The sequence below is a fragment of the Amblyomma mixtum genome, chromosome 10, assembly GCF_055824585.1.
Source record: "Amblyomma mixtum isolate Tamu chromosome 10, ASM5582458v1, whole genome shotgun sequence".
Classification (NCBI taxonomy): Eukaryota; Metazoa; Arthropoda; class Arachnida; order Ixodida; family Ixodidae; genus Amblyomma; species Amblyomma mixtum.
This window is the reverse complement of record NC_143021.1, coordinates 104,159,589-104,169,654: the sequence shown is the minus strand read 5'-3', so window position 1 is coordinate 104,169,654 and position 10,066 is coordinate 104,159,589. Positions and strand designations below refer to the sequence as shown.

Genomic DNA, 10,066 nt, shown 5'->3' with positions numbered 1-10,066 from the left:
TGTGCTGAGTATGTGTTTAGGTGCTTGGCAGTTGAGCCCGAAAATGCATGTTTGGTTTCTTGTGTGCCCTTTTGATAGTTTAAGGTTAGCTGCCTGTGAACCAGGCAGATGCGGTATTATGAGAAAATGTATTATTTTATTTGCCTATGTTTCCTGCCCACTGAGTTGTGCTAATGCTTGTTCTATGCATGGGCTCATGCCGCTGTTAAGCAACTCTCTTTTTAAAAATATTAGCATCTCTTGTTGTTGTCTGCCTTGTGTGACTGTTGTGAAATCATACTCAACGAAACTGGCAATGCTCAACTGTAAGGCGGCGTGTCGCACTTTCACTCTTGGTCCTACCTTTTTAACACTTTCCCATATAAAATTTAAAGGAGTGTAGATACCAAATTTTGGTTGCCTATGTTTTCTTGTTTGTAATGGTGCGTTAGACATTACTATACATGGAACACCATGAGGTATCTGGCTACAGCTGCCAAATAATAATCAAATTTCATCTCTCACCTGATTCGGCTTCTGTTACAAAAGCAGTGTGATGGCTAAGATGTCAGGTCAGTATAGGTCACATGAGGCATGAAGACAGCTGCAATATAATCGCTGCTGCTGCTTCACTCATTGCGATTCTGCTGCTGTGGTGGCTCAGTTGTTATGGTTCTCGACTGTTGACTTGAAAAGCGGGGGTTCAGTCCCAGCCACTATGATCACATTTCAGTGGAGTTGAAATGCTAGAGTCTCATGTGTTGCGCGATGTCAGTACACATTGGAGAACCCCAGGTGTGGGTGAAATTATCCGGAGCCCTCCACTTTGGGATCCCTCATAGCCGGGGTCGCTTTAGGACGCCACAACTCCCATGAACCATGCACCAAACCCATTGCCATTCCAGCTCTTGCGGCAAGCTGTCTTTAGCATCACAGTGAATTAAAATTATGAAACAGTGATTATGTTGCACTTTTTATTTGTGTCTCACGTGACTTATACTGACCTTTCACGTTGTAGCCATTAATTGACTGTTGAAGCTGAAACAGGTGAGATACGAAATTCGATTATAAATTATTTAGTGATTGTAGGTCAATGTCACATGGGGGTCCATGTATACTATCTCTTATGGATCATTATAAAGGAAAAAACATAAACCTGTGATGAAAATATTAAAATGTGAAGGGAATCGGAATGATGTTCATGCGGAATGATACCAACTCGGGGTATACATGAACAGGTTGCAGTCATTCACTTCGATACTGATGTTTTTTTCTTCTGTTGCTGATGTAGCCTTTCCAATGTTTTTTGTAGCAAGCTGAAGATGAGGTGCATGACAACGCCTCTACAAGTCATCCCAACTTGGATGATGAGCCTTCAACCCTGCATCTTGATGACAGCATTTCTGATGCACAACTGCCAAGGCTTGATGAGGACACCAATGGGCTTGACAACCATGTGCTAGAGGACCCCGATGAAGACTTGTCGGAATTTATCAGAGTGAACTCCGAGTCGAGACTTCCACACAGAACACTACCCACCTGCAGGCGATGCTGCTTGTAATAACATTATTAACATTTGTTGTTGCTGCTGGCCTTCCTTGGACACAAGTGGACAGCTTGTTGAAGCTGTTGAATGCATTTCTTGGCCAGAACGTCTTCCCATCGACAAAATATGGCTTTAGGAAGTTATGGGATTTGCACAAATCAAGGATGGTGGAAGTCCATACATACTGCCCAACGTGTGAGTGCCTAACATCAAGCTGCGGCCTAGATTTCCAGCACTGCACTAATTGTGCAGCCACAATGACTGTGGCTCAGCTGGTGAAAAAAAGGAAGCTTTTTCATAACTGTCGACCTCAAGCATCAGCTACAGTGTCTCTTAAAGAAGTTTGGGGATATAGTTGGCGCAAACCTCCAGAAACTGACAGCTGAAACTCATCAGGGAGCTTATAAGGATATCACAGATGGCCAACTGTACAGAAAGGTCCGCTGTGAAAGGAACATGAATTGGAGTGACCTGACTGTTACCGCTAACAGCGATGGATCGCCAGTATTTAATTCGAGCAAAGGGTCAGTCTGGCCAATTCAAGCAGCGCTTAATGAGCTCCCTCTTCCCTATCGTTGGAAGAACATCCTCAACGGCGCCATTTGGTTTGCCAAAGGTCACCCACCTACTCGCCTCTACTTGAAGACATGTGTTGAGAAATTCCACACTATGGGCAGCTTCACGTGGTCATTTGCCAGCAAAGCTGTGCAGTCAACACTGAATGTGTTGTGCTTTTGTGTTGACTCGCCAGCTCGCGCTTCACTGCTGAATGCTAAGCAATACAACGGATACTATGGCTGTTCTTGGTGCCTTCAAAAAGAAACGCTTGTTGATGGTAAGAATTGTTTCAGTCATATTACAAGCTTTGCCTCTTCTGCTTTCTGCACACTGTACAGCTCTAAGAACATAATTTTGTTGCTTAAATGCATTCACATGCAACAAGCAACATACTCGTATCCCATGTGGTTGGTGTCAACTGTTACCAGGTATAAAAATACTGGTTCATATCAGTTTGAACAAGGTTGTGTTCTAACACAAAAACAACTTGGTGTTGCAGCAACTTGGTGATGGAGGGCCATGATGATGACGTGACAATCTGTGCTTCCCCATAAAAGCAGTGAAAGAAATTTCACTTGGGAAGGATTATCACCCATATGGGGGAGAGAGAGACTCGAAGATGGTATGGCAGAGAAAAGGATGGCAAAGTTGCTTGATTGTGACAGCTGTAACTCTGCTGCTTAGTCTTTTAAAGAAATTTTTTCTATTCACATATTCCAGAGATGGAGCCTGACAAGTGCCAGGGTATAGCAGTTTCCGACCATAGGGATCACAGGTCTTCTAAAACTCCTCATAAGTATTCTGAAACAAAAGGCTGTTGTGGGGTGCTTAGTTTACTCTCTAGCAGGCATAATGACAAAGGAAGGACATTTTGCGCGTTGGTGAGCAGTCACATTTAGCTTTGTGTTTACTGTGAGAAATATGTGCAGATATGCACAGGGCACTTATTTCTAGCTACGAGGAGATTGGGTGCTGTTAATTATGTGAGCAAATGTCTGTGCGGTCTGTTTAAACTCTTGTGATAAGTTTATTGTCTGGTGATCCAAGACATACGAGGTGTGAAGACTGGAATCACAGTTGTCACCTCTGGTGCACATGTATGGATTCAGAATGGAAAAAATTGTCACTTGGAAGTTCTATCTTACACAAGCACTCTTGTAAACTTTTGTACCTCTTCCTGCAGAAGCTATGCACATTAAAGGTCAGGAAGATTGACTGTGCAGGTCAGATTCCGTAGTGATCCTAATAATCCAGAGCTTTTCATTAGCATCTCCCGTAGCCTAGGTCTACCTCTTGTAAGTTGGGTTCTGCAGTGAAAAATAGGGCATGCAAGCTCCACATGTTGACCTATTGCCCATTTACATATTCTGAGTGTAACATGAAAAGCCTAATTTTGTAAAATGGGCTTGTGCATTGATTAAAGGTAGATGTGGTACCATTGCATATAGTTTAAGTTATTGTAGCATTTCATAACCATCACTTACATGTGCATTCATACTCTCCTGTCTGTTCTTTAGCATGTATTTCTTTGTTTATTATGCATAGTACTATGACAAATTTATCTGTCATTTCTTTTTTCAGGCACCCTGAAATATATCATGGAGGGGCGAGATATGGTCGAGCGATGCCATGACACTGTGTACAGTACAATGAAACTTGCAGCCAGGCGAGACCGTCCTGTGGATGGTATGAAGGGCATGTCAGCCGTCGTAACCCTCAGCACATTGGACCTGTCGTGGGGCTTTCCACCGGACTACATGCACTGCGTACTGGAAGGTGTCACATCGCACCAAATGGAACTTTGGCTGTGTTCACCAGGAAGTGCCTGGCACATTGGGAATCATGTGAGGGAGTTGAATGACCGCCTGTTGAAAATTCGGCCACCAATTTCACCAGATTGCCAAGACGGGTAACTGAGCGCTCGTTTTGGAAAGCTACAGAGTGGAGATATTGCCTTCTTTATTACAGTGCACCTTGACTCTTCAATATGCTCCCGCAGAGATATTTGACGCATTTCTGCCTTCTTGCACAGAGTTTATTTTTACTCTTACAAGCAAGTGTTGAAGAGACAGATATTTTTGTGCCGAAAGGCTTCTTGTGCAGTTTGTTGAGCAGATGCCAATTCTCTATGGTGAACACACCCTGACATTCAATGTGCACCAACTTGTGCACCTTGCAAAATCTGTGCGCATGACTGGGCCACTGTGGGCAACCTCTACCTCCCCATTTGAAGGAGGGAATGGTGACATTCTCAAGCTGGTTTCTTCAGCGAAAGGTGTTCCACATCAAATAGCAGAGCGCTTCATCATGCGAGAGGTGCAGAAGTCCCTGAAGCGTCTGGTACTACTGCCACCCTACCTGAACAAGCAGCAAAAGCTGATCTCGGGGAAGCAAGACAATAAGCTCCAGTTAGGAGTATTAGGTTCGCCATTGCAGCCTGGCAGTCTTGAATGCCGTATTCTGGATTTGATCAGCCAGGCCATTGGTGCTGTGCCCAGTATGAGTGAATACCTCAGAGCACGTATTAAAGGGTTCACTGTACATAGTGCCAATTACAACAGGACCGAGAAAACGTGCTCTGAATATATTCTAACAGATGATGGCAAGTTCTTGCGAGTGATCAAAATCTTTTTAGTGGAAAACAGTATCTTCTTACTCTGCCAAGAACTAATTACCGAGGAAAGCTTTATGCCTTTCATGTTCACTGCTGAACACCCTCCGACTGATGTTGGGTTGTCCCTAATTTGTGAGCAGAAAGTTATTTCACCTTGTGTGCTTGTGGCACAGAGCGACCAGTCACATATTGTGAAGGTGCCCAATCTCTATGAAAATGATTACGAACAGATGCCAGGGACAAATTTAAATTGGCTTATAGCCAATCCCTGCGATGCTGCGTATGACCAGAAGTTTTCTATGTTGTCCGTCTAGAGCCCAATTATGCATGCTGAAGGACACTGTTCCCACACTGATTTTTTTTGCACAGTCCATTTTATTTGTTTGTAGTCTTATGTTTTAAAGCATTGGGTCGATGCTTCTTTGAAAGGGGAGAAATTCTGTTAACCTTTGTAGTGTTTCTTTATTCTTCAGTGTTGCCGGTGCGCCGCTTTATTGCTTTGGCTGTGATGCAAGACGCGACCAGATTTATCTCGATTGATCGCATCCAGGCGGAGCTGCTTCTACGTTATTCCAGAATGTTCTAGTAACTTTGCACGCTTTATCTCGAAAGTTCGCTATCAGCTTTAAATTCAGCATGGCCAAGAGCGGCAGGCATTCTGTCCGACCGGAGAGTTCGCCTGTTGCTATGCCGCCGCGGAGTCATTCAGTTCTTTGCTTGTGCAAGTCAGCACAAAAAGAGTTTCGGTTAGAAGCAATTTTCGCTGTCTTCTTGCTCTCCGTACTGCAGTCACCACTCTGTGACAATATTTGCCTCAGTTGTATGGAAGGTGTGCACCTTTTGCTGCATATGTCATTTGAAGTTGATTTCCTTGTGCTGTTCTCGATTATTGTGAAACATCTCTGCATCTCTGTGTTGCACTGTTATAGGTCATTGTATATAGAAGAAGCATTCTGTCTAATGTCCAGTGTGTAGTCCTGTTTGTAATTACTAAAGTTGAGTGTGGCTTGTAATCGCATTTTTCATATGCCATATTTTGCCTAAGGTTCAAATGTACGTGTTTTGGTTTGTTATGTGAGATTGTTAGTTTGTTATCTGAGGTTTGTTAAAATAGCGCTTCATTTGTAGTGTAAATAAAGAATTATGATGTTTGATATATAATTTTCACACATGTTTATGAAAACATGTTAGGAGGTTACCTTAATTATCATTCTACTCAACATTGTTTCACAGAGGCGATTAGATCTAGAAGGGCGACGTTCTGCTGCATACGTTCAGCTTGAATTGGTATGTTGAGGCATTTGCATCAGCACATAACATCCAGTGAAGCAAAGTAAGGGAATGCTTAAGCATGAAACACTTCTGCCCTTCGCTTTACCTGAAAAATGGTTGGTATAGTTCTATACTGCACTTTGTGATCAGTGCGACGCGCGTTAGACAAGAAGTCCAGATTAGGATGGATGCACTCTGCCAATATTTGTCTTTGCTGTGTATGCCCCCAAACTGAAGTAAACTAAATTAGGTACTGCAGTGTAGTTGTATACGTTTACAACAGCACACTAACTTCCTGTGTGTGTCAGCCAGAATGTGGTTCATTGGTGTCCAAACCTTAATGCCTATTCAAAGTGTTTTGCATGCCAAAATTAGCCAATCCACTCTTAAGTGCAATTGACGACCAAAACAGTGTGCACACCACAACCCATGCAGTCTGGTGTATGCACTACAGCACACTAACACTGCACGCTGTGGGTACCAAAATACACCAATCAAGTGTGGTGTGCATGCTACAACGCACCAACGCTTTCTGGTGTGCACGCTACAACACGCCAACCCGTTGTGGTGTGTCCGCTGCAGCACACCAACCCAGTCTGGTGTGCACACTGCAACACACCAGCCCAGTCTGGCGTGCACGCTGCAACACACCAAACCGGGCTGGTGTGCACACTAAGACACACCAAACCGGGCTGGTGTGCACGTTACAACACACCAAAACGATCTGGTGTGCACACTACAACACACCAGCCCGGTCTGGTGTTAACATCAGAACACACTACAGAAGCTGGTGTTCACACTAGGAAACACCAGAACACACCAAGCCATCCTGGTGTATTTTTCAACTGGGTTGGCAACTCTAATCGTGTCATTATTGCTGGAGACTAATTCACATCACGTTGTCTGGGATACCTACACTGACTCTCATGGTCAGATGTTATGGACATGGATGTCGGCAAATAATGTGCGCTGCTGCAATTCTCGGGCCGTTATGGCCCGAGAATCCGTGGGTAATTCGAGTTCAGTTCTCGATTTGTCTTTGGCAGCAGGTGGGTTAGGTATAGGGGCATGGTCCACAGTTGACAGTGGTACGTCTAGTCACCACTTGCCAATTATTTTCACCATCTTGGTGCGCTCACTCCATGGGCAGGGTTCTGCCCGAAAGTTAGTTAATCTTGCAGCCTACAAATCGTCTTTGCGCTCTTCCCTTTCATCTGATGTTTGTTCCAACGGAAACGACAGGGCTCAGCGAGTGTTTCATTCTGTTTTGAAGGCTACAGAGAGTTCACAGTTCATTGTGCGGTCGGGTGTTAGCAATAAATCACCATCCCCATGGTGGAACGCTGCGTGTGAGACAGCCTTCCGCCGTAGGAAAGCAGCATGGAAGAGCCTTTCGAATAATCAGAGCCCTGCTAACTGGATCAACTATCAATTTTTCTCGGCTTCGTTTAAGAGAACAATAGCAAAGGCAAAGGATGACTACAATCAAAATTTGAATACCTATTTGTCAGCCCCAAACAATAGGAAGGCTCTGTACCGTTTTATGGAACGGAATATCCACTCCTCATCAATGCAGTTAACAAGCTCGGCTGTACTGTCTCCACATGAGGCGAAAGATGAGTTAGAGCGAATCGCACAAGGGCTCGCGTTACGCTTTCAGGAGCAGCGCAGAGTGCCCCTGTTGGACCCCTTCCCCTGCTCAGACTATGTGGCGGTTGATAAATCAGAACTACTAACTGTAGTTTCTATGATGAAATCTTCGGCTCCGGGTTCAGACGGTGTTACGGTCGGTATGTTGAAAATCTTAGTTGAAGAATTCACTCAGGACCTTCTCGATCTGGTCAACGCTTCATTGGAAGCTGCATGGCTGCCGCACTGCTGGAAGGTGGCGAAAATAGTATTACTCTTAAAAGATTCAAAAAAAGGATTCCATCTTGATAACATTCTGCCGATAGCTCTAACATCCAATTTGGTAAAGCTCGTGGAAAGAATTGTGCACAGGCGCCTGTCAAAGCATGTTTCAGAAATTAATGCATTGTGTCCAGCCCAGATTGGCTTTCGCCGCGGATGCTCAATATGGTCTGCCCATGTTGATTTAGAGAGCAGAATCCGCCTTGCTATGCGCAAAAACGAAGTCCCATCGTTAGTGACGCTTGACAATGCTAAAGCATACGACAGTGTTGAACATTCTATCCTTCTCACGAAATTGTCAACACTACACCCGCCGTACTACGTTTATGCATGGATCCGTGAATTTTTAGCGGGACGGTAGTTTTTTTGCACTGACGGCTCCTTCAGTTCAGACACCTACGCCCAGACCAGAGGTGTGCCACAAGGTTCTGTGCTTTCGCCACTTCTTTTCAATATTCTGATGTGTGGCATTCCCATCCACCCTGACGTTACAGTTTACGTTTATGCAGATGACATTGCCTTCTTTGCCTCGGCAACCGACATCCATGCCCTGTATCGTTGTCTTCAGGCTTACCTCAATGCTCTCGAGGTTTGGCTTAATAACATTAATCTGGTGTTAAATGTGCATAAAAGCAGTATGTTAGTTTTTCAATCTAACATGCCTTTATATATATCGTTACAATATCGCACGGACAGTATACCGCAGGTGGAATCCTTGCGGTATCTAGGCGTAATTTATGATGCTAGTATGGACTGGCGGCCCCACATCAAGAGTATCGTTGAGAAAGGAGAGCGTGCGCTGGGTCGGCTACTTCGAACAAGCAATAGGAGATTTGGCATGCGTCGGGACACACTCCTACTCCTTTACAAAGCCTATGTCAGACCCATTTTGGAATTTGGCTGCATACTCTTTTCTGGGTCCGCCAAATACAAGCTCTGTCCGTTGCTGCTGTTAGAAAGGCGTACCCTGCGCCTCTGCCTTGGCCTCCCTCAGTCATTTTCCACCGCAGTTCTGTACCTGGAGGCTCGTATTCCCGACCTTAACTCTCGTTTTCAGCTATTAACTGTCAGGACTTTCTTACGGGCATTTGAGTCTGCTTCTGGTGTGGCTACACCTATTTTTGTTTCCCACCCGGCTCTCTTTTTTAGTCATCATTGGCCAAGGTTTCGCCTCCCTCAGGTCATTTTTACTCAAAACCTTTTATCGATCATTGGTATAGATCTCAGTTCTGTGTGTAGAGTAGGTTCTGCAACGTCCCCTCCGGATATTGCTTTTGATTATATTTTCCCACCTAATGCAAAGCATCTGCCGTCCAGGACCCTACTTAGTCTCCTCTCAGAACACCTTGACTCTTTCCCCCACCACAGTGTGATTGCTACAGATGCGTCCGGGGCTGGCCAGAACGCAGCCGTTGGCATTTTTTCTGAGGATCTCTCTTGGAGTTATACACTTCGAGTCCCGGATTACACTCCCATATTTCTAGCGGAGTTTATGGCTCTTGGGCTGGCTGCTTTAAAGATTCCCCCAGTGTCTCCCAGGTGATCTTCCTGTCAGATTGCCTCTCTGTGTTGTTGGCGCTGGATTCTAAACGGGACGATCTATTGAGCCGCTCATTGAAGTATTTCATTCCTGGATGAGTGAAAGCGGTGCGCTTCGTCTGGGTCCCAGGTCACTGCGGTATTTCTCAAAACGATGCAGCAGACTTTTTAGCAAAATCTGCTCTCAATGCACCGGTCGCCTGTAACGTCCCTAAACTGATCCTTTTGGGAATGTCTCGCTTTCAGCGCTATCAACATATTACCACAGTGTGCAACGATCCCTTGCTGTCTACAATTGACTACTACCATCTCACGTACCCATGGAAGGTACGTGCTTGTAAATCCCGGCAGTGTGAGGTTGGAATGACACTCCTGCGGTGCAGAATTCCCCGCTTAAATCTTTATTTATGCAGATGCGGGTTCAGTCCCTCAAACCTTTGTGCGACTTGTAGAGAGGTGGAAACACTGGAGCATTTCCTACTCTATTGCCGGAGGTTTGCACTTCATAGAAGGACGTATCTCGAAATTCCAATTTCTCGAATGGGACTCACTTTGTCGGTTCCGCTTCTTCTCTCCTTCGGTGCTAGCGCCAGAGGTTTCGCATTGCATCAAGTTTGCTATTTCCTCCACAATTACATAATTGCTAC

General features: G+C 44.9%; 1 pseudogene; it reads left to right on the top strand.

Moving 5' to 3' along the window:
• Positions 1–443: 443 nt before the first annotated feature.
• Positions 444–1,985, top strand: LOC149326598 (uncharacterized; annotated as a pseudogene).
• Positions 1,986–10,066: the final 8,081 nt, after the last annotated feature.